Raw genomic sequence first — 25,955 nt, 5'->3', positions numbered from 1 at the left:
TTGTGATATCTATCATTAATACCTATAAGGATTTAAATTACTGTTTAACATACCATGTTTAATATACTAACTGAAAATATACACAAATTATGTGTGAATATAGTATATAATTATATAGCATATTTCAGGGAGCAGTATAGTTTTTGTAATACAAGTGTTATAAATTTTAAAACTCAAACAGTCATTAAATACCGTCATCATAATTCAATGAGATATATCTTAATACAAGGGCAAACAATTGACAATATATAAAGTATTATTTCAAATAAAAATATTTTTTTAATAATTTCTGCACTAATTCATTAATCATTATCCTCATATTTATAATATGTAATAATTTTAATTGGTTATGTAAAATTTTTATTGTCTGCTATAAATTACAAACATGCACAATATTTTTTTTTTGTTATTCAATTAAATTAGTTAAATTTCATAAACCATTAACTATGTTAAACACAATACAACTTTATGCTTTAAATTTGAAAAGAAGTCTTAATAACAATAATATAGAAAAATGTAACCAGAACAGCGACAATTTGAGAAACAATACAAAAAGAATAAAACTTTAGGAAAACAACAAAAATAATGGCATACTTTTGGAGCATTAAAAAGAATTGAACGAAAGCTTTGTACAAAAACAATACATCATAATAACAATAGACTCTTTATATTTTTGTTTGTTATATAAATATAATGTACAATGAAAATATCAATCTGTCTGTATTTCATGCAGCAACCGTAAAACACCCACACAGAAAACACAGAAACTTACTTTCTATACAAACTGTGTGTATGAAAAATTTCATACTAATATGTATGTGATGTAAGATTCATGTTAAAAATATTTAAAGATATATATTTTTTTTTTTTAACACATATCGTTATTATAACTTTTATACTTTTATAAAAATTTATTTATTTACATTTTTATTTTCTTCTTTATATTCTTTCGAAAATATTTTTGTTATATAACTGAAATGATATTTTAGGTTCCCGCCCTCTTTAGCTAGTCCGCTCATTTTATCGCCATATGTATGTATTTTAATGTTATTGCCTGCCCTTTATTTTGATACCGTTAATGTATTACTTTCTAGGTCCAATTGTTGCCCAGAATTTGTTCTTAAATTTATATTATAGTTGCTAGGGTTCTATAGTTGAAACGAAAAGTCGACTTTTCGACTTTTTTCATTTAGTTAAATGTCGACTTTTAGACTTTTCGACTATAAGTATTTTATAAATAGTCGACTTTTCGACTTCTTTCGATTTTTTTCCGACTATTTTTTTTACTTTTTTCGAGGTTTTCCAACTATTTTTCAAATTATACCCTTCAACTTCGTGAAAAGGGTATATATAAGTTTGTCATTCCGTTTGTAATTTCTATAATATAATTTTATAAAGTATATATATATATATATATATATATATATATATATATATATATACATATATATATATATATATAATATATATATAATATATATATATTATATATAATATATATATATATATATTATAATATATATATATTATATATATATAATATATATATATATATATATATAATATATATATATATATATATAATATATATAATATATATATATATATTCTGGATCCTTATAGCGGAGTCGATTAAGCCATGTCCGTCTGTCTGTTGAAATCAGTTTTTAGAGGACCCCAGATATCGGCGAAATCCGAATCTTCAATAATTCTATTAGACATGCTTTCGAGAACATCGCTATTTAAAATCAGAAAAATCGGTCGGTATTTTTTCGTTATGTATGTTTAGATGTCTGTTGGTTTAGATGCCTTGTGTATTTTGTGTTTTATTTCGTTTAGCGTTGTTGTTGTTCATTTTGTTTAGCTTTTGATGTAATAAAAATGTAGTCGGTAAAAAATTTAAAATTTATAAAAGATGTTTAAAATACACTATGGTGAAGCACTCTTACTTGTTTTCGACTATTTTTGACTTGTTTCTACAATTTTCGAGATTTCGACTTTTTCCGACTTTTCAACTTTTTTTGACTATTTTCGACTTTTTTCGACTATTTTTTGACTTTTGATTGTTTCTACAGTTTTCGAGTTTTCGAACTTTTCCGACGTTTTCGACTTTTTCGACATTTTTCGACTTTTTTCGAATTTCTTCGACTTTTTTCGACTTATCGACCTTTTTCGACTTATCAACTTTTTTCGACTTTTATTAACAAAGTCGACTTTTCTACTTTTTTCACAGATGATAGTCAAGTTATCGACTTTTTGGAACAAAATAGTCGACATCTACTTTTCGACTTTTTTCGACAAAAAGTCGATTGTTCGATTATTCGAAAGTCGATTTATAGAACCCTAGTTGCCACGACCTATTGCTAGTCCGGTTATTTTCCCAAAATGGTTTATGTAGAAAATTTTAGAACTCTAGTTGTGGTGGTTTTACAGCTAAATGTATTTTTGTATTTAATTTATAAAGCAGGCGCCATGCCCCTACTTTTAGTATTCATAATGATATTAAAGTGGTTCCGTCAGTATTTTTTGAAAAATACTTATTTAACATTTACTTTAAATGGAAGAACAATAAAGGAATTTGATTTTTATTGTTTATAGATATTTCCCAGTAAATTATACCAACCTTAATTTTTAGGTTGTTTTGAAAACTATTTTTTTTTTTTTTGTAAAAACAAAATTAACTAAAGCTTTTCTTCAAAGAAAATCATATTATACTCACAATTTTCTTTTCCTGTTAACTGAAAGTCAATAACACTGCTAAAATATTAAAGTAGATAATATCGAGGTCAATGATAAAGTTGTAAATAATAACAATGTTGTTGTTATTGCATTGTACACGTTGTTATACTTAAATCTTAGTTGTTGTTTTTTGTTTGTTATTTCTTCTCTTGATTTCATTATATTTCTCCTGATTCTTAATGTCGTTATGCTCTCATTATTGTTGCCGATAAAGATGTTTTACAATTTTAAACTTGTTTTATGTATTTAAAACTTTATATTTCCGTTTCCCCCGGATATGATTCACATTCGATTTGTATAATAAATTAAGTTCATCTATTGTTTATATGTAAATGTATGTGAGAGTTTCGTATCAAGCATTTGTATAAAATTTCTTAAAAGGACTTTGCAATTATTTAAATAAAAAGTTCATTATCTTAAAGATTTTAAGCGTGTCTTTTAAGAAATTCTTAAAGACAAATGTTATTAAGAAAATTAAATAAATTCTTGTTATATTAATTAAGAAAGCAAAAGTAATTAACTAAGTAATTTATTTTTTAGTTAAATGAACATTTCATTTATTTTGTTCCTTTTTATACCCTACACCACTATAGTGGGGAGGGTATTATACGTTTGTGCTGATGTTTGTAACATACAAAAATATTGGTCCAATACCCACCTTAAAGTATACCGATCGATTCAGAATCTTTTTTTGAGTCGATTAAGACATGTCCGTCCGTCCGTCTGTCCGGCTGGCTGGCTGTCCATGTAAACCTTGTGCGCAAGTTACAGGCAAGATAATTTGATGAAGTTTGGACCAAGCATGTTTTTTGGCACAAGGACGAAGCCTATTGAAAATGGTTGAAATCGGTCCATTATTTCACCTAGCCCCCATACAACCGTAACTCCCGATTTGAACTTTTTATGCTATAATTACGTCAAATATTCTGCTATCTCTCTAAAAATTGGCACAAATAAGTTTTATATAAGTATAAATGATACTGCAAATTTTCGTAAGGATCGGCCTATATTTGACCCTAGCCCCCATACAAACCCCCCTTCAAAAAATTACTTAAACGTCTAAAATTGACTTGTAACCATTTGTATCGCAATGAAATTCAACAAAACTAACTGTTATTTAGAAATATATCCTTTTCCCAAATTTACCAAATAGTTTTTTATCAATAAATGGCTTAAATATTTTGGAATTATGGTAATATTCAACATAAAAGTTTCTTTACAAAAAATAAAAATTTTATAAAAGTAAAAATTGTAAAAATATACTCATGGTGTAGGGTATCATATGGTCGGCCATGCCCGACTATACTTTCCTACTTGTTTTAAGGTAAATATTTGTGTTAAATCCCAAACAGTAAGTAAAATATTGAAAAATGTCTATGCAACATATCATACGTATATTATAGTATATAGTCTAGTCTATAGTATACTTAGTCTAGTAAATAGCCAAGTATACTGTCTAGTATATATTCTAGTCTATAATCTATAGTCTAATCTAGAGTATAGTCTAAAGTATATAGTCTAGTCTACAGTTTATTCTGCTCTAGTCTAGGCTTTATTATATCATATAGTTTATTCTATAGTCTAGTCTATAGTCTAGTCTATAGTCTAGTCTATAGTCTAGTCAATAGTCTAGTCTATAGTCTAGTCTATAGTCTAGTCTATAGTCTAGTCTATAGTCCAGTCTATAGTCCAGTCTATAGTCTAGTCTATAGTCTAGTCTATAGTCTAGTCTTTAGTCTAGTCTATAGTCTAGTCTATAGTCTAGTCTATAGTCTAGTCTATAGTCTAGTCTATAGTCTAGTCTATATTCTAGTCTATATAAAAAAATAAAATGAAGTTCTCTCCATATGCCGTAAAAAGTGAATAATAGAACTGCATTTATGTCGAAATGGCTAAAAAGCGCAATATCAACTTTAACCTCAACAACCCAAATTTACTGCGCATTTTTTTATATCCATTTTTTTCTTAAAGTTTTTGTTTCCATCAATGGCCATAAAAAGAGACTTATTTATTTTATGTCCTCTATATAACTCTTAACGATAACATGTGATAATGAAGATCAAATGTTTGTTTTTAGCCATGACTGTTTTTATGTTTATGTCAGTTTTAATACGCATAAAACGGAAGTCGGAAAAAAGCGGCTATTCACATTCTTATACTTATACGCACACACTCCTAAATATATGTATCTGCACTGAGAAAAAAATTGTATTTTATATAATTATAAATCTCATTCTGTTTAGGAAATCGACTTCGTTCAGTCAGCTGAAGTATAAACACAGTCATAATGTAATTGTTACACCTAAGCAATGATCAAAATTTTGTTTATTTTTTAATTGCTATAAATATGTATATATAATAATTTTTTCTATGTGCGTATGTTGAAATATTTTTGTACGTATAGTTCTTACCATGTGAGTTTAATAGTGCTATTTCTGGTTTGTATTTTTCAAACAGTTTTAATATCTACTCTAAGTATAATAAACTCATATTCAGAGAATTTTTTTGTGCAACTATACACACTTTATGCTATCATGCTTAATAACTCATAACTAAAAAATTATAAAAATGTAGGGTTAAATGTAATAAACTGAAGTCGATAATTAAAGCCGGTAACATTTTTTAGATACAATGTTTAATATGTAATTATTATAATGTAATTATTACAAAGATAAATATCATAAATGAATAAATTATTACATTTTACACATACAGTCCAATAATTATAGAAGCCTAACAGTAGGCAATGGTTTTTGCATATACTTTTTTATACTTATGAAAAAAATTATAAAACGAAACGACAAACGTTCTAAAAATTTCCATAAAAAAATTAAAATTTTCAAAAATTTGCCTGTATTCATTTTAAAATTTTTTTACGACGACGAAAGTTTCGTTTTATAAAATGAGGTTAATAAGAAATTCTTAGAATATCCATTATAAAATTTTATATTTAGCAAAAATATTCTATAAATATTTTCTTTATAGAATTCATTTCCCTGATAAAAACTAGAATTAACTATTTTGCCAACTGATACATTTAAACTGCAAGTGTGATATAAGCAATTGACCTTCATTTGCACATACAATAACAGTTAGTTTAAAAAACTGTTTACTGAATAAAGTTAAAATTGAAAAATAAAAGTATGTTTGAGCCCGCCAGCAACAAAAAAGTGCTGGTGACATTTAATATTACTCTATGAACGCTTGGATGGTTGTTCAAAACTAATATTATTGTTGTCTGCCTGATGGACATTATTAAATTTGTTCACGTTACTGTTGTCGTCGTGTGTAATGCCATTTTGCCTGCACATAATGATAGAGATGAACATTTTCGCCATGTTTTGCCAACTATTTTAATATTTTTTAATTTGTTCTACGAAATCGAAATGGAAATAATAATTTTCGAAAATTTCATTTACCAACCAGAATTTCTTTATAGATACAATAATGCCAGTGTGGCGGAGTGAAAGACCATTAATTTGTATGCTCTACAAGTTAGGAGAATGTAATCGTGCATTATGAATGTTGGTGTAAAACTCTTGCGTTCATATGTGTTTTTGAAAAACGAAACAACATAACATGACCTGACCAAACAATAATTTTTAACTGGCCAAGAATATACAAGAATTCATATGGTTCATATGGTGTGTGTGTATATAAATTCGATTATTTTTGAATTACTTTCCATCGACTACTTAAACGGTTCAAATATGAATTTCCATATGTATATGAGTTTAAACATGAAACGCCTTATGCAAAAACGATTATTAAGATAACAATGGTTGTTAAAACCTGTTTTTATATGGGAAAAGTGTGTAGTAAACCATTGTTAACTTTAATAATCGTTTTTGCATAAGGCCCGAAATATATAGCTATGCATTCAGATATTACGTAGGCTGGCTGTAGTTTTTTTTTTAATTTTTAATATTATGGAATTGCAAAGAAAAATTTTTGCTTAATGATTAGGAGCGTTCATTATTTAAAAATAAAAATTTTCTTTCAGTTGTTTTAATATCAAATAATGATGTAAAACAACGTTGTTAATGCGTATATTATTCAAAATTATATAAAATTTATAATTAATGTAAACTCATGATTTTTTGAATTGTTTTCTTAACTCCGGCTTTTAACTAAACAGTATACAAAATATTTTTTAAGGGCTATTTAATGAAAAGGAAATTTATATCTATAGCCTCAAGTTAGGCAATACATTTCGTATTTGTTCATTTACCACGAGAATGGTATAATTAAAATAAATAATTTCTAGAAAAATAGCTTTAAATGTTTTATAACATTTTATTACGTGTTTCTTAAATTGTTTATCGTTGAAATCCGATAAAGTCAGATATAAATAGTATAGATTAATGAGATTGAAATAAACGATAATTTAACTTTTAAAATGTATGAAAATGTAATTTTGACGTTAACAGGAACGGATCTCTCTAACACAGAATATAATACCAATTTTTGATAATGATTTTAAAATATTTTTCTTTAAAAATACGCTACATACTCTTGTTACTTATTTGAAAATAACAAAAGCTGAAAAAATTTTGTTTACAATAAAAGTAGATTTAATTTTTAGTAATAAAGCCTAAAATTATACAACACATAAACGTATAATTAACATTTCGTGGAATCAAAAATTATTTTTGAAAAAATAAATTTATGCGAAACTAAGGGCCTCATTTTATACAACGAAACGACAAACGTTCAAAAGAATTTGTATGGAAAAAATTAAAATTTTCAAAAATTTCCCATTATTCTTCATACAAATTATTTACGTTAACGAAAGTTTCATTTTATAAAATGAGGGGATAAGGTAGATTTAAATTTTCCTATTCATTAAAAAAGAAACATGTGAAAGAATATAATATTGATCTAAATTCCTCTGAATTTTCAAATTAAACTATAAACAGTTAATAGCATTCATTTCGGCATGAAAAGGAAATAATACAATGCTTGTACTAATGATTATTATGGTCATTTTCTATTTAAATGTTGAAATAAAACAAGTATGAATGGGCGTAGCTGACCATATGATACCCTACACCAGTCAGGTTTACATGGACAGCCAGCCAGACGGACGGACATAGCTAAATCGACTCATAAAAAGCCGATTGGTATACTTTAAGGTGGATATAGGACGAATATTTTTGTATGTTACAAACATCAGCACAAACCCAATACACCCTCCCCACTAAAGTGGTGTAGGGTATAATTATGATAACATATAATAAAACTGGAGTCTCAAAATAACGTTTTTTTACATAAAGCCTAAAACTACACTATACATTATGACAATTTACCATGACATATACAATGCATATTTTAACGTATATCACATTAATCAGTTCTTTTGTAATATATATATTTCGAACTAATAAAAGATTTCTATCATTTTCAATACATTACACAGCTATATATAGATTTGAACATTTAACAGATTCAATGCATTATTGATTAATATTTTTCTTACGTTTAACGTAATAGAGGCACGAATAATGTTGGCAATTTTAAAAACATCATAAATCACAGAAATGTTGAAGTTATGCTTTTTCGCTTTTTATATTTTAGTGCGAAAATATTTTTATTTTTTTATCTTTTTAGTGAACGAATATGAGTAAATTGGTATTGGAATTTCCTAACTGTTGTGTTGAATAATAAGAACAGAAAATTTTCCTAATTTTATAATGAATTATTACAAGCATTTGGAATTACAATTCATAAGTTTGGAGAATTGTGAATATATAGTTGTATATGATTATACCCTACATCACTATAGTGAGGAGAACTATCAAATTCCGGGACAACCTCCGAAAATTTCATCAACAAGTGAGATTTTTTACTCATGCTCATACGGTTAATTTTGTTATTGCACTCTGTTTATAAAAACAAGGCAGAGCAAGAGTAACAGATTGAGAGCAGCACTAGTGTGTTGTTATTGGCTAGAAACATGAAATTAAGTATGTGGATCCTGGCTTAAGTTAGAAGCCATAAAGGAGAACTTTTTTGTACTTTTTCGTTTTTCAAAAGGTACTTTTTGAAATTTCTATAATGTTGAACCTTGAAATATGAAATTAAGTATGTACTGTCTGAATTAGGTGAGAATCATATATTCGATTTTCAAAAGGTACTTCTTGAATATTTTATAATATTGAACACAGGAACATGAAAAAAAGTATGAGAACCCAAAAAAGGTAACTTTTTGTTGCTTTTTCGTTTTTCAAAAGGTATTTTTTGAGTTTTCTATAATAATGAACTTAGAAACATGAAATTAAGTATGTAGAGACCGGAATAGAAGAGAACAAATCGATGGGAATTTTTGGTACTTAATATTTGTTAAGGTACTTTTTGAATTTCCTTTAATATTGAATCTAGAAACAAGAAATTAAGTATGTTCAGTCCGAAATAACTGATTTGAAAAAAGAATTTTTGATACCGATTTCTTTTAACATACCATGGTGAAGGGTATATAAGATTCGCATAGCCGAATATTGTTTACATAATAGGAATGCCACGCAATTTTTTGCAAGTTCCCCAATTTTTCCAAAGGTTAATTAAGATTTTAATGTTACTATGAAAATGTTTTATAATATAATAATTTCCCAGATATACTGTGTTGTATTGTTTATTTAACTCAGTAATAATATAATAGTTTCCCAGATAAACTGTATTGTGTTATGTATTAAACTCAAATGGGAGATACCCCCATAAAAAGTCTTCTCTTAATATACATGTGAATGTCAAAGTTCTTGATGTAAAATGTTAGTTTATTCGTGCCAAATCTGTATTAGTTTCCCAGATAAACGAACTTTTTATATTTTATTCATATGAGAAGTCCGCCAATTTATTACTAGCTCTATTAGTTTCCCAGATAAAGAATTTTTTTTGTATTTTATTCTTATGGGAGGTGCAACGCCCAATTACACCAATTACATAGACGTAAGAATTCTTCATGCAAAATTTTTAAATTCCAACTCAAATAAGCCACTTTTTGTATTCAATTCATATTTTCTTAAATAATCATATTGACACTAAAATGACTCCGCAAAGTTTCAATATATAACAACTGAGTTTTTAGTATTATCATGTCCAGAATTTTTTGGAGAATTTATAACAGCGCCAGAACAGCTTTATTTGTAAAATGTTGAATGAAAGACTATTCTCTTAGCTTTAAAATAAAAGTTTCTTTAAGATATCTTCAATAAAGTCATATAAATTTTAAGCTCAAGATATCACGAAATAAAAAGAAGATATGTCAGATCTTAAGCCTCTATTTTAAAGTTGAAAGAATGTGCAACATATTATGAATAAAGTTGTTTTCAAACAGTTATAATGTCTCAAAAAGATCCAAAATGGCGATTTTTCAAACTTAAGGACACGATATTTTATATCTTGATTACGTAAGGGTTATAACATATTTGTATATTTAGAAACAAAATTAAATGGAATACACTGTTTCCTTAAAACACTTCTTCGTAACCAAGCAGCAAATATCACATGTTTTATAATCGCATTTGTTGCAGGATGCATTTTATTTTGAAATAGTTTTGGTCTTCTACTTTCTTACCGTATATTTGTTGACGACATTGTTGTTAAAAAATTTTTGAGATGAGAAAAAAAAATTCAAGATTAAGATTTTACTGAAACAATTTAACAATTTTTTTCAGAACTATTTTTCAAATTTAAAGTACTAGTAAATAGTATATTCCACTAATACTACCCTAAAGTATGCAAACGTTTTTCATCAAAACTTTCTTTGTTGCAATGTTTTAACTTTTGTCTTGTCTAGAGTGTTTGGTTGTACTTTTTACCAAGTGAAATTATTATGCACTTACTTTTACTGTAGACTTTTGTAACAACAACTTTCTCTGTGGTTTTCATAAGTTGGTAGTTATATAACATTTATGTTCTAATGACACAAGCATTGAAAGCTTAAAATGTGACATAGTTTAATTATTAGTATTCAGACAATATCTCCTATACTTTTTAAGTGCTTTAATGCCTGTAAGAGATTTATTTGCACATTTTACTATATAAAATTAATAATAAAAAAATGTTGTCATAAAATTTTCAAATATGTTTTATGCATTACCAGGCATTTAAAAATACAGCATTTAAGAGTTATAAAATTAAGGGATTAATAAAAATGTCTATTATGCTAGGCAAAACTTTGGGCCTCATTTTATAAAACGAAACGACAAACGTTCAAAAAAATTTGTATGGAAAAAATTAACCCCCTCATTTTATAAAACGAAACTTTCGTTAACGTAAATAATTTGTATGAAGAATACTGGGAAATTTTTGAAAATTTTAATTTTTTCCATACAAATTTTTTTGAACGTTTGTCGTTTCGTTTTATAAAATGAGGCCCTAAAATTTTCAAAAATTTCCCAGTATTCTTCATACAAATATTTATCGTTAACGAAAGTTTCGTTTTATAAAATGAGGGGGTAAAATTTTCAAAAATTTCCCAGTATTCTTCATACAAATTATTTACGTTACCGAATGTTTCGTTTTATAAAATGAGGGGGTTTATATATAATATCAAATATTCAAAAATATTTACTTCCTCATTTTATAAAACGAAACTTTTTTTTGTAAAAAAATTTGTATAAAGAATACTGGGAAATTTTTAAATATTTAAAATTTTTCGCTTAATATACAAGCAAAATTTACACTAACACATCATAAAGTTTCAAATATTGATAGAAAAATCCGCAGCAAAATCTTACGTTACCAAAAATGCTAAATTTCACAATAGCATTTTTAGTCATTATTTTAACATGGTTATGTTATTAAGACAAGTAATTACAATAATCGCTGACAAGTAAGTAGAAAAATCATTCAATATAAATCATATGGAAAATGTACATTCACGCAGAAGATGACTCATGAATTAAAATACCTAATAATTATATAACACAATATTAATAATGTGTCAAAAAAAAAACACTTCTATGTAATTAAAATGATATGACTACTATATACCGTTTTGATTACATAGAAGTGCTTTATTGACATATTGATAAGTATGTCAAAAAACTGTATACAAATCCAAATTAATAGCTGGATCACAATCAAATTTATTAGAAACTTTATATTTTTAAATTTTCAAACATTTTTTCAATTAAATTTTAATATTTTATAAAATTTAATTTAAAAAAATGCCTTTTCAGAGTCTTTGTTGCTTGCGTTTAACTTTTTGTCATTTCCCTAGAATTAACGTTTTTTTTTTCTTTATTTTCTCTTTTGATTCAAAAATACAAAAAACCACAAAAGCATTTTCTTAAATCCTACGGAAATCCTCAATGACACTAGCAATAAGCTGTTGCTTCAAGAAAACAAACAAAACATAAATTGTATTTTCTTGCAAAGACTTTATTTTGTTACGGAATATTTTTGTCACATACTTTTCTCTCTACTTACTTTTGATTTTTTCGTTTTTATCAAAAAAGATAGATGCTATATTGATTTTGTCATTCCATTTGTAACACATTGAAGGACCTAGAACCTTATTAAATTTAAAGACGAGCTCGATAGAGTCCGACCTAGAGAGCTGATCTATACGTAAGGTTTGTTTTGTATTGAAAATGGCAATATCGGTCCACGTTTTCATACAATTAAATTAATTTTTTTTGGGAAATTTTTAAACCGTGAGCTTATGAGTAATTTTCTGAAGAGGACCTTATGAAATTGTTTACAAAAATTTTAATAACCAAAACTCATTTCTAAAGGGAACCTTTTATAGGAGCTAGTGTCAGTTATAGATCAGTCTTCATTAAATTCGAAATGAAGAATTATGTTCCTTAGTATAAACTTTTTTATGTCAATTTTCATCGCTGTACTAGTAATTTTCTGAATTTTATTCATCAAATTTTCTAATATGATGGATATGGTCAATTACTGACCTATCATCATAACTTTTTGCAGACTTATTTTGGTTCATATAGAACTTGTTTACATTGAAAAATCACCTCTGTACTCACTTTTTATGATAGTAATTAGCGTTAATGTAATTTTCTAAAGGGAGCTTACATATATGGCGGGGTAGGGTGAATTACTAACACATTTTGCATGAAATTCGGTACCATATTTCTAACTCATGTTTTTAAGGCAGTAACGATCGTTTAAGTAATTTTCTGTAGAGGACCTTATATGGGTGGTAGGGTCAATAATGGTCCAAATCATATACAATTTGTTAGAGATATTTTGGAACTTACATACTTGTATCACATTTTATCGCTTCGAATTTCGTCACAATATTCGTATTTTTGAGCCAGTAATGAGCGTTAAAGTCATTTTCAGAATGGTACCTTATATGGGCCATGTATAGGCCGATACAAACAAATTGGTAGAGAGGGTTTGGTTAATAAGTAACTTGTAGCGAAGTTCATCGCCGTACTCAAAATTTCAGGCCAGTAATGAGTGTTAAAGTCATTTTCGGAAAAGGACCTTAAATGGGTGGTAGGATCAATTATTGACTTCCATGTCTCGCATGGAAGTTATGTGTGTCGAATTTTATTTCTATATTCGTATTTTTAAGCCAGTAATGAGCATTAAAGTAATAATATACCGAATTTCATTAGTATACTCGTGCTTTTAAAGCAGTTAAAGCTGTTTTTTGGAGGTCCACTTGTATGGGGGCTATCCGAAAAAGTGCGCCAATATTGCCCATTTTCAATACCAAGCTAACCTTAGCAATAGAGAATATTTATGCTAAATTTGAACTGTGTAGCTCCTCCCGTGTCCCTATCGTGATTTTCAGCAACAGACGGACGATATGGCTAGATCGTCTTAGTATTTAATAGGGACCCAGAATATATATATATATATATATATATATATATATATATATATATATATATATATATATATTATAAAATAAATATTATATATATATATATATATAATATATATATATATATATAAATATATTATTATATATATATAATTGGTCTAAGACCAATATTTTGATGCGTTACAAACGGAATGACAAAATCAATATACCTTCCATCTTTATGAGGGTGGGTTTAAAAAGCCCTATTTAAAATATAATATATTTATGGCCTTCGGTTTAAGGGTAGGTATATAAAATTCGGCATTGCCGAAAAAAACACACTTGGTTCTTTGCTGATGAAAATTTTTTCTTTTTAATGAAAATTTTATTAATAAAACGTTTGCTCTTTTGCCTTGTTTTCTATGAAGGAAATTCATACGAACAAATATAACAATATTTTTTTACTTAATAAATCTTAAACACGCAAAAATATTTTTTTAAATTCGTTTAATCTTTTCCTTTTGAAGATAATTTCTTAAAATTCTCTTTCTGTACAAAATATTTATTATCATTTATAATCAGTGATTACTTTTTTCTATTGAGAATTTGCGTAAATCCTATATTAATAAGAACATTTTTAAAATTTTTGTAAAAACATTATTGTATGTTTTCTTTTTATATAAAAATTCTCCGAAATTTAGCAATATAAAACAAGTAAGAAATTATAGTCGGCCGAACATATAATACCCTACACCTGTATACGAATAAAATGAGATTTAGTTTTCATAATAAAGCATTTAAGTTGAATTGTACCTTGCCTCAGATATACTATAGCAATTTACTGTTTAATAAAACTGTGGATATTTAAGTAAAATTTTGATGGGGCGCTTTTTAGAGGGATCAATTACCAAATTTTATTGAATTATCTCCAACATACCCTTCCCACTAAAGTGGTGTAACAAGTATTGTATAACAAGTATGAATTTATAGTCGGGTATAACCGACTTTACTTTTTACTTTTTGTTAAAAAAAGAAGAGATATATGGGGCCTATCCCTAGAAATTTTGATAAAGGAAATATCGTCTTTATAGTCTTATAAGTGTTTATAAGAATTAACTTTTTGAATAAGTTACAAGATTTGACAATTTTTCTTAACATACTAGAACATTAAACATAATTATAAGTTCGAATGGACTATGTGGAGGGTTCGGTTGTTTGGGGTCTTGGCGAAATAATGAATCGAAAATTGCGACCTGTAGCGTGAACACATGCCTTCACATTTACACAAAGACAGACAGGCAGACGGTCATAGCAAAATAGACTCAGAAAGTAATTCTGAACCGATTGTTATACTTTGTATTGGTGTAGGACCAAACATCAGCATCAAAGCATAAAACCTTCCCCACTATAGTGGTGTAGGATATAAATACAGAAATTATCTTTCGTTTTCTTTTTTTTAATAATTAAATTCTTAAAGTGTAAAAAACAGTAAAAACATTTATGTCACCTTATTCATTAACACACACACCTACTAACATATATACATATGTCATGTGTTTTATCAGTGTTAAAATGTTTTCTGCATCTCCATTATAGAAGATATATAGAAACTGCACGTATCCATGCGATTGTTGGCAAATTTTATGTCTTTTTGTGGCATCTTTAACTGGTTATGGTTGTAAATAATTTAACAGTATGTAGATGCATGCACTCACGCATGCCATAAGTATAAGTAAACTATGCCCAGCAAACATTCATGCTGTAACACTTAAGTTTTTTATATATAACAATCTGTAAACATCTACTTAAATGAAGAGTATTTTTATGCAAAATTTTTCTAATCACTTGATATTAATTTTAAAATTTTTTTATTTATTTATTGATTTAAACTTGATTGCTGGGTTAATATTTGTATATTCATATATTTAAGTATATTACCGAGTGTGATTTTCTTCATTTTAAATTCTCACCATCATTTATTTTCGTTCTGTCACTTCATGTTGTTACTCATTGTTATGGCTTAATATACAATATACATAGACTCAAGTTTTTGTATTGAATAAAGAAAGTGGTGGGTGCCTTTAAGATGTCGAATAAAATAGTGGTGGATATGTTGAGGTTTCTTTTTTTAATATAGCAACATGTGTTTTAAACTATTGTTTTACATAAATTAATAGCTATTGTAAAATACTATAAATATAGAGTTTCTTGTCAACTGTGAAACGTATCGGTCGTTTTTTAAAAAAGCTCTGATAAATATTTTAAATAATTTACAAAAAAAACATTTTCTTTCAAAAAAAAAAAGAAAAATCATATTTGAATTTTTTGCCCAAAACAAATAATTGGAAATTTTTTGTGTTTGTGGCTGCGGAAATAAAATGGAAAAAGATCCATTACTTTCCCAAACTGGAGGTAGACCTCCTAACAATTTGGAAAAACCTTTATGTAATGCTAATGGTGAGGCATGTGCATTTCTCAATGACCAGACAAATGAAAAGCCTTCCGGCTGCCAATCGGAAGCACATATTACCCTGACTTCTAAGGATGGAACAAATAATAACAATGTAAACAAGAATTCCCAACTTGGTAAAGAGTTTTTTGATGCTGTTTTCTCATGTCAACCTCCTTTAACTGAATTTAATGAAAATCCTCAAGAGTCCCAAAATTCCAACAACATTAAGATTTTGGAAAACATTCAAATTCCAACAACGGTCTTCCAGAATGAAACATGTATGGATCATGAGACGTTTTCAGTTTCTTCATTAGAAGAAGAATTTCAAACTGTCCAAAACAAAAAAAGAAAAATTCAAGGTGACGTAAAAATTGATTTGTCAAAATGTAAATTTAAGAGTTTTAATATGACAGATGATAATATTAATCGTACAAATAAGTACTCATTGTTAGGAGATTTAAATATTGAGGCCGAAAGGCCAGTTAGTAGTACCACACGGAAACCTTATGACTCCAAGATTGATAATGACATACAAACTCAAGTTAGGACCAAAAACTCCTTCTGTCCACCTATATTTCTGGAAAATGTAAATGTTAAATCGCTTATTGACCAACTCATTTCAAAGAACGTGGAATTTAAAATCAAAAATCAATCTAAATATAAAACCAAATTATATTTTAAAGATTCATCTGCACATACGGAAATGATGCAGTTGTTAAAGGAAAAGGATATTCCTTCTTACACATATACACCTAAAGAACATAAACGACAAAGTGTAATTTGTAGAGGTCTTTATTATAAATCGGAAATTAATTATATAAAATCGGAAATTGATAGAATTATTCCAGACACTGTGGATTCAGTTACAAAATTTTCTACCGAATATTCTAGGAAACAGTAATACTAAAACCTAATCGTAAGGTAAATGAGTTGCTTGGTTTGAAGTATATCCTTAATCAGGTAGTGTCATGGGAAAGACCAAAAGCTAGTACAAAAATTCCACAATGTTGGAGGTGCCAACGATGGGGCCATTATTCTCAAAATTGTAGTCGTCCATACTCTTGTGTGAAGTGTAATGATAAGCATGGTCCCGGCGAATGCACTTTCAACTCTGAGGGTAATGAATCACCATTCTGTGTGAACTGCAATGAGAATGGTCATTCTTCGAATTATAGGGGTTGTCCATCATATAGGAAATATGTATCTTTGAGAAAGAAATCGAATCAGGAAGCAAACGATAGGAAACGATCGGCAACTGAAAATGTTGCAAGGGCATTGAATACATCGAATGCTATTACTTCGGATAAACCTTTTTCAAGTTTATTTAAAAATTCGAACGATATACCATCACAGGACAGACCGGAAAAACCTACCATAATTCGGGAATTTATGGAGTTGGCTAAAATTTTATGTGCCCCAGACTCTTTAACCTTAGAGGATAGAATTAATAATTTTATGGAAAATTATAAGTCAATGTCAAGAGATCAAGCCAGGAAAGAATGCTTGAGTTTAATTAAAGATATTCAAAATGTCTATGGTCCGTAATTCTCTGAATTTAGTAACATTTAATGTAGGTTCTCTTATACATATAGGAAGGAGAATTGAACTAAACACAATATTGAATCAATTTAACATTAAAATAGCTTTTTTACAGGAAATACATGTGTCTCCGGATACAAACATATATTTTGATAATTATGTGGTTTTGAAAGACGACAGTTTAATAGGTGTCGGTATTGCCGTTAGAAAATCTATATCTGCTTCAAAGGTGAATATTCCAAATTTGAGGTTTCCAAATTTATTTGTCGAATTAAATGTGTATATGAATGGAAGAATTAGTAAAATTCTCTGTGGGTCAATTTATTTTCAGTCCAACTGTAACCGCCAAATAATTTGTGAAGGGCTTTCCTCTATTTTAAATATCTCAAACTCTTATGATGGGTTGATAATAGGTGGGGACTTGAATGCAAAACATATTTCATGGGGAGATATTAACAATAACTTTAATGGTGAAGTACTACTATCTTGGCTTCAAAACGAATCGATTTCAGTTGTTAGAATTAGTGACTTATATCCCACTTATCCTGGAGGATCCTCTCATTTGGATCATTTTATTGTTAGCACCAATATGCGTGACAGTTCTCTCCAAAATTATAAAACCTCAACCCTACCAACTTTTTCGGACCATGTTCCATTAAGACTTCAAATTTCATTATTAGATTTTAATTTTATTTTTACCCCTCCAAACCATTTTGTTTCTTTTAAAGACACAAATTGGAATACATTTAAAATTGATCTGAGTAATGCCATATTGATCCATTTCCCACCAGATAACAGGAACTTATCAAATGAAGAAATTGATTATTATATAAATGAATTTAATACTTCTGTTAGCTTTATATCTGAAATTCACTCAAAAAGGACTGAAAATTTTAATAGAAAATATATTTTATCCGATAAAGTAAAGAAATTGTTGAAAATTAAATACAACTGGCAGAAAGATTTGAAAAGAATATTCAATAGAACGTTAAACAGACGAACTCCAGAATATTTACTTATTTCAAAGCAAATCGACTTAATCAAAATTATTATAAAGGAACAGATAGAAATAGAACAGTCACATATATTTAATGAGAAGTTAAAAGAAATAAAGCCTGGGCCCTGGGCTTATAAGCAAATTTTTCAGATAATAGGAAATAGGAAAAATTCTTGTGTTAAAACAATTTCAGTTAATGGTATAGAAATTGCAGAAGTAAATCAGAAATTGGACGTATTGAAGGAACATTTTATTTCAGTTTATAAAAGTTCTCCACCAAACAGGAATCTTTCGGAAGTAAATGAAACTATTAATGACAAAATTTCTCAAGTATCTAATATTTCAACGTTTGATAATGACGCAACAGCATTAAATAATCATGGCAATATAAAATTAACGAGTTTGGAACATATTTTGTATATTTCCAAATTGATAAATAATAAGAAATCTGGCGGTTTGGATAATATATCAAATTATTTAATTAGAAAATTTCCTAGAAAAGCTTTTGAATACCTCACAATCATTTATAATAATTGCTTGAATAATTGTTATTTTCCCAGTACTTGGAAAATTTCAAAGATAATTCCGATCCATAAACAGAAGGGTAATAATGACATTAACAGTTTTAGGCCAATTTCACTCCTTTCTAATCTTGGAAAGCTTTTTGAGAGGGTTATTAGGGACAAAATGGATATAGGTTTAAGTGAGGAGTATATACCTCAAGGTCAGTTTGGATTTAAGAGAGGAAATTCAACGGTACATGCTCTTTTGAAGTTCCACACTGATGTAGTGCAAAATTTGAGGAAAGGTCAATGCACTGTCGCAGTATCACTGGACATTGAAAAAGCGTTCGATAAGGCATATCATGACGGAATATTATACAAAATGACAAAAATAGGTTTTGATGCCACTATTGTTAAACTTCTTCGGAGCTTTTTTGATGATAGAAAATTCTGTGTGCATGTTGATAACATGACATCTTCTCAGGGTGATATTTCTTGTGGTGTCCCTCAGGGCTCTGTCTTGGCACCTCACTTGTATAGTATATTCATATATGATTTTCCCCATGACTTTGGTGCTTCTAAGGGTATATTTTGAAGGCAGTATAATGCAAGATTTGTTGTTAAGCGAACAGGAATTTAGTTGGTCAAACACTAATTATCTTTCCTCAATTGGAATTTTACATGAACAGAACAATGGAGTTTCTGGTCTTAACTTTTACTCACATATCACTCCCGGAATACATAGGGGATAATTTTTTATTATTTTAATTTTGTTTAATTTAATTCTTTTGTTTTTAGTTTAATTAGGGTCTCATTTTATAAAACGAAACGACAAACGTTCAAAAAAATTTGTATGGAAAAAATTAAAATTTTCAAAAATTTCCCAGTATTCTTCATACAAATTATTTACGTTAACGAAAGTTTCGTTTTATAAAATGAGGAGGTTAGTTTTAAGTTTTAGTTTGTAAGATTTGTAGTATTAAGTTCACTAAAAGTAGATATATACTCTACTAGTATAGCTAAATGCCGGGAGCAAGCATTGTTTCTTTAAATAACTATTCAATAATTATTAAAATTGTAATTAAGTTTTCTAAATGATAAGCAAGTCGCATAACCTAATTAATCCTACAGAAATTGAAATAATACGAAATAGTTTTAAGTTTGCATATATTTAATGTTTGTAAAACAAAATTGTTAATGAAAAAAAAGCCTCAATAAAGTTAACTTAACTTACTATAAATATATATTGCCTATTTATAGGCTGATCATATTTAGCGAAAGTGAAGTCTACATTAAGGATATAAATTAAGGAAAACCTAATAATAAAATATAAGTTCACTCTATTTTCCAAAGCCATTTCTAATTTTTATAGGGGGTTATTTTGTAAATTTCTTCCCCACACTTCACTTACCCCCTCATTTTATAAAACGAAACTTTCGTTAACGTAAATAATTTGTATGAAGAATACTGGGAAATTTTTGAAAATTTTAATTTTTTCCATACAAATTTTTTTGAACGTTTGTCGTTTCGTTTTATAAAATGAGGCCCTTAATTTTTTATATAAATTGTTTTCATATTTTAAAAAATTTGTATGAAAATATTTTTAACGCAAGGTGAAGTGTTTTACAAAATTTGGAGGCAAGTCTTTTCAAATTGTTTATATCTTTATCGTGCCTTTCTAACTGTACAAATTATTCGGGCATCTGTAGATGTCTTTTCCTTTTTTCATGTATCTTATAAAATATACATTAAATACATAAAAAAATCTATTTCGATAAATTTTCTTTGTATCAATTTCCTAAGATTTCCTAGATTTCATTATTATTATTTCTTACAAATTTTGTAAAAAAATTTCGATATTTTTTGTTTCCATTATGGGAAATTTTCTTTTTGAAAAATGTATCGGAAATAAAATTTATAAAATACTTCATATAAAAATTTACCCCAAAAAAGGGATAGTTTACAAAAAATTCCTATTCATATGGAAAATTTTTATAAAAAAGATATTCTAAAGTAAAGAAAAATTCCTATAAAAAGAAAATTCTTCTAAAATTTATTATAACAAAAATTGCAAAAAATTCTTCTACAAAGACAAGATTTGTACTAGCCACTCTTTATCAAATATAAAGAAAATCGGTCTATAGATGATTCCACACTCCATATAAGTTCCCCTCAGATAGTGACTGTAACGCTCATTACTGGCTGTAACGCTCAAATGCGACTACAACGATGAAATTTCACATAAACATATTAAGGTCACCATAAGAAAATTACTTTAAATCTCATTACTGGTTCAAAAATGCGACATAAATCCATATTTGTATGAACAAAAATCGTTCTAAATTTTTGAAATATCGATAATTAACTAATACGGGGATGGGCATATAAGGGCTCCTTTAACGCTCATTTCTGCATAAAAATACGAGTAGACATATGCAATGGATCGGTAAATGACCACTTCAGTAAAATTACTTTAACTCTCATTAGTTACCTAAAATTAAGACTGAGGCGATGAAATTCGAATAAACAACTTCTTTAAGAACATAATTTATGTACAAAAGTTTATAAAAATCGGTCTCTAATTGACCCTTATATATGATTCACTTCAGGAAATCACTTTAACGCTCATTTATGACTCAAAAGTTCTTCCAAATTACGGTAGTTTTAAAGGAACTGAAATTGTTCAACTGAATTTGATGGGGATATGTCAATAACTACCAAGCAACAATTTTCGGGTTTCTCTAGAAAATTACTTTAAACCTCATCACTGAATTAAAAATACGAGTACAGTGACATTAGATACAAACAATTATTGTATAAACTGATGAGAATAGGTCCATAATTGACTTTACCGTCCATATAAACACCCTTACAAAAAAAGTTTATGGTTATAAATATTGGTTCAAGTTCAACTATTATTTTCGGAATAGCACGACCCATGCTTAAGACCTTATTAAAGGCCCTCTTCCAAATATTTCCCTGATGTTTATATTAATATTGACATATGATTCAACATAGATCGATAATTTCAAAGTTTATTAATAAGAATGATTTGATGGTGAGTATATAAGATTCGGCATAATATTAAAACAGTATAAAATAGATGACCCAATGCTAACTTTTATAATTAAAGCATTTTTTAAATCATTATATAGTTGAAAATCACAAAAATTAAATTAATTTAAATTTTTAAAACAAAAATGTAAATGGCTTTCATACAAATAATTAAATGTAATTGAATCCCTCTAAGTATGCAAACAACTTTTTGTACATATCTAAGTTTATTGAATTATATTTACTTTTCTAAAACAAATAAAGTTATTTTTTTAATAAATTTTGAATTAAAAAGTAATTTAATCTGTTTGCACAAAAAACTAATAATATTTTCAATGTTTGTTAATATAAATATATCTTTTGAATGTTCCATTTTTATAGTATTTGCTAAGTAATATCAGTCTGCCAAAAAGTATGCAAATATTTTGCTTCATTTATATTTCATATTGCTATTGTATAGACATGCGTTTGCAGACATAATAATATCTATCAGACAATTTATTAAAGTCCTCAGTGAAGGGCTAATGACTCTTTGTAGATTGTTAAATGTTTATGAAATATATACTTTGACTTTATCCAACTTTAAAGCAATGAAAAATAACAATTTATTTGAAGCATCTTTACGAGTATTTAACTTGTTCATTGCCTGATGTTTAAGTTTTAACTAAGAATCTTCAATTGTGAATTTAATTTGATTAAAAAGTTTTGTCACGTTTAGCAATTGTCATGTTTTTTATGATTTCTATTGTTTCCTGGGGTTCATGACGATGACTACTGTGACGCAGCCAATGTACAACAGCGAACATGAAATGTTAGATATGGATTAGTCTTGAAAACAATTGTTTAATGACAAGAAGTATTTAACATTTATTTTATGACCAATATGGTAAAAAAACACCTATTTAGCTATATACCTAACAAAAACTCTGTATTGGCTTGTACTTACATAACCACTTACTTGTTAATGACTACTACTTACCATCTAGTAAGCACTTTATTTTATGTTTTGAAGTTATATTTGCACAGTTTACATAATTGCTCTAACTGTTTGTCAAAATAACTAAGCAATGGTGTTTTTAGTAAGACATCGAACTAATATACCATTAGTCCAGGTTCGTTTTCTGTGTAAATATTTATTACTTTTCTTATACAAAACAACTTTTTAGTTTATTTTTTGTAAGTACTTATGTAAGTGGTGATAAGTAAGCAAGCGTGCTAAGTACTTTCATCTAATGTAATCACCATGTTAAAAATGCTAACGAATAAGATACATTTTTAGCTTTTAAACTCATTACTTTTCATTGTAAGTTTTCGCTGGGTACATCAACGTTAGGGAAAATTTTAATAAAAACAAAATGATAAAAACGTTTTGGATATAAAATTTCTGCAATGAATACAAAAACAACTGGCAACAATAGTATTTGTGTTCTGTATAACATGTTCATTATTAATTATTTAGGGAAACGTAACAAATAAAATTAAGAAATAAACATAAAACAAAATGCTGAAATAAACAAGACAAAGATTTACACAATTTATTTGCAACAAATCAAAATTAAATTTGAAAGGGAAATTATTTAAAAGGTTTGGTTGGTTTAAAAATAGTTGACTTTAAATTGGTTACATTTTTTGAAGAAATTTTCTGTTTAGGAGTAATTCCCATTGTCAAAAATGTTTGACTTTATGACTTACTAATGTTTTTAGTTGTGTTTAACGCTTTAAAAAATATTATAGAAAATTATAACAAAGTATTTCAAATATTTCATTTCATTATACTTAAATAAGTTCTTTGTCTTAAAAAATATATTAATATCATTTTTCTTTATTTTACATCTTCTTGCCTTTAAATTCGTTTCTTTTACTTACCAAAGGATTTAAATTCAAGTTTTTTCTTTAAATTGTTTTTTACAAATAAAATTTGTTCTCTGTTTTCAATACCACAATCAATGTTATATTGCAAACTCTTCAATATATAAAACATTTTATTTTAATGCTGACCATATTTGATTTCTTTATATAAAAATTGTATGACCATCATAATTCAAAAACGTTTTGGTCATAAATTGGCTTTTTATATCGATCACACAATATTTCAAAAGAAAAATAAAGTTTATTTTTATTTATATAGAATATTCCAACTATATGATGAATTATTTTATCTGTGAATGTAAACATTTTACTAGATAAATACATGAGAAGCAAAATTTACTTTAGTTTTTATTGCAATATATTTAGTTTGATATAAGATTGTGATTATCAATCTTAACAACAAATCTCACGAAATTATATAGATTAAGGTTAATTAATTTAAGTTAAACAATATAATAGTTTAAACTCTTTTCTCTGAAAATGTTTAAATTTATCTGAAATATTTTAAGAATTTCTGCAAAAGTTAAACAGTTAATTATGTTTCTAAAACAATAATTTACTACGATATTTCTTTATATTACATATATCAACAGGCACAATACCCATAGTGCAAGCATCACATACTACAGATATATAAGAACGAATACTAAAAGTTGAAATAAAATCAACATTATCATCATTATATGTAGTCCTTTAAAGAAAAAAACTACATACAAAAATAGTCAATAGTTAGAACCGAATTGAATTATCAAATATTTTATAGACATTTGCTGTATAGTGTAGAGAAAATAAAAATGAAATAAAAACTACCAACAATCCTGGGCGGTCTGTGTTGATGCCAATGGTTAACAACAAAATAAATCATAAATATTTTACCCAATATCTAAAATGAAAAGATAAGTTTATAAAAAGTTTTTTTTTTTTTTGCATTAAGAACTATTTTTTTTTTGTGCACAAAATTAATAGTAAAATAGAATTTTATTTCAAAACGTTTATTATTGTTTTATTTTTATTCTTAAAAAAATAAAAACAAAAACATTTCATCAAAGTAAATAAACAATTTGATTTTAAAATTGTTTTATTTTTTTCAGTTATAAATTTATTGAAAAAAATCATAGAAAAATCGTAAAAAAGAAAAGATGAGCAACATTTTACAATGTTGTTTAATTTGATTTATATACAAACCAAACGCGTACTAGTTAAAGTTAGCAACATTTGGTTTTTAGTGGGAAAAAACTGTTTAAAATAAAAATTTTTGAATATGTATGCAGAAGTCGTTATGCTGCTTTTTTGCTTCTCCTCCTTTTAATGGGATAAAGTTTAAAATGGCTATAAATTATTACAATATGTTTGTTTGGACAAAACATATAGTTTTTTAGTGTTTTTCTATGGTGTTCTATGATTTATTTTAATTCAAGTATATTCAAGCATACCTTATAGTATGCAAAGAATTTTTATAGAAAATTTTTTTTAACACAGAAGATGTACAAGAATGAGTACATATTTTAGAAAATTTACGTTCATATGTATGTACAACAGGATGTTCCGAGGAACACATTTTTGAAGGAATACCTTTTAAACGAAGCGTATTTACATATGTACTTTATACGAGAAACAATTTCTTTAAAGGCCCTCAGTTCCCTACCAGCGATTGAAAATATTGATATCAGTACAATATGCTCTAAAGAATTCTGAAATCTTTTCGAAATGGTAAATATTTGTGGAAAAGTTTAACCCCCTCATTTTATAAAACGAAACTTTCGTTAACGTGTAAAATTTGTATGAAGAATAATGGGATATTTTTGAATATTAGAATTCTTTCCATACAATTTTTTTTGAACGTCTGCTATTTCATTTTATAAAATGAGACCATAAATAAATTTGCTTTTTATTTTACACAAATTTCCTTTTTAAAGTATTTTTGATAACTTTTATATGAAATTTTTATGAAATTTCTTATATGAAATAATCGATATACATATTTCCTTTTTATAAAAAAATTATATTTTATATAATTTT

The sequence above is a fragment of the Lucilia cuprina genome, chromosome 3 (assembly GCF_022045245.1).
Source record: "Lucilia cuprina isolate Lc7/37 chromosome 3, ASM2204524v1, whole genome shotgun sequence".
NCBI lineage: Eukaryota > Metazoa > Arthropoda > Insecta > Diptera > Calliphoridae > Lucilia > Lucilia cuprina.
This window is presented reverse-complemented; position numbering follows the sequence as displayed.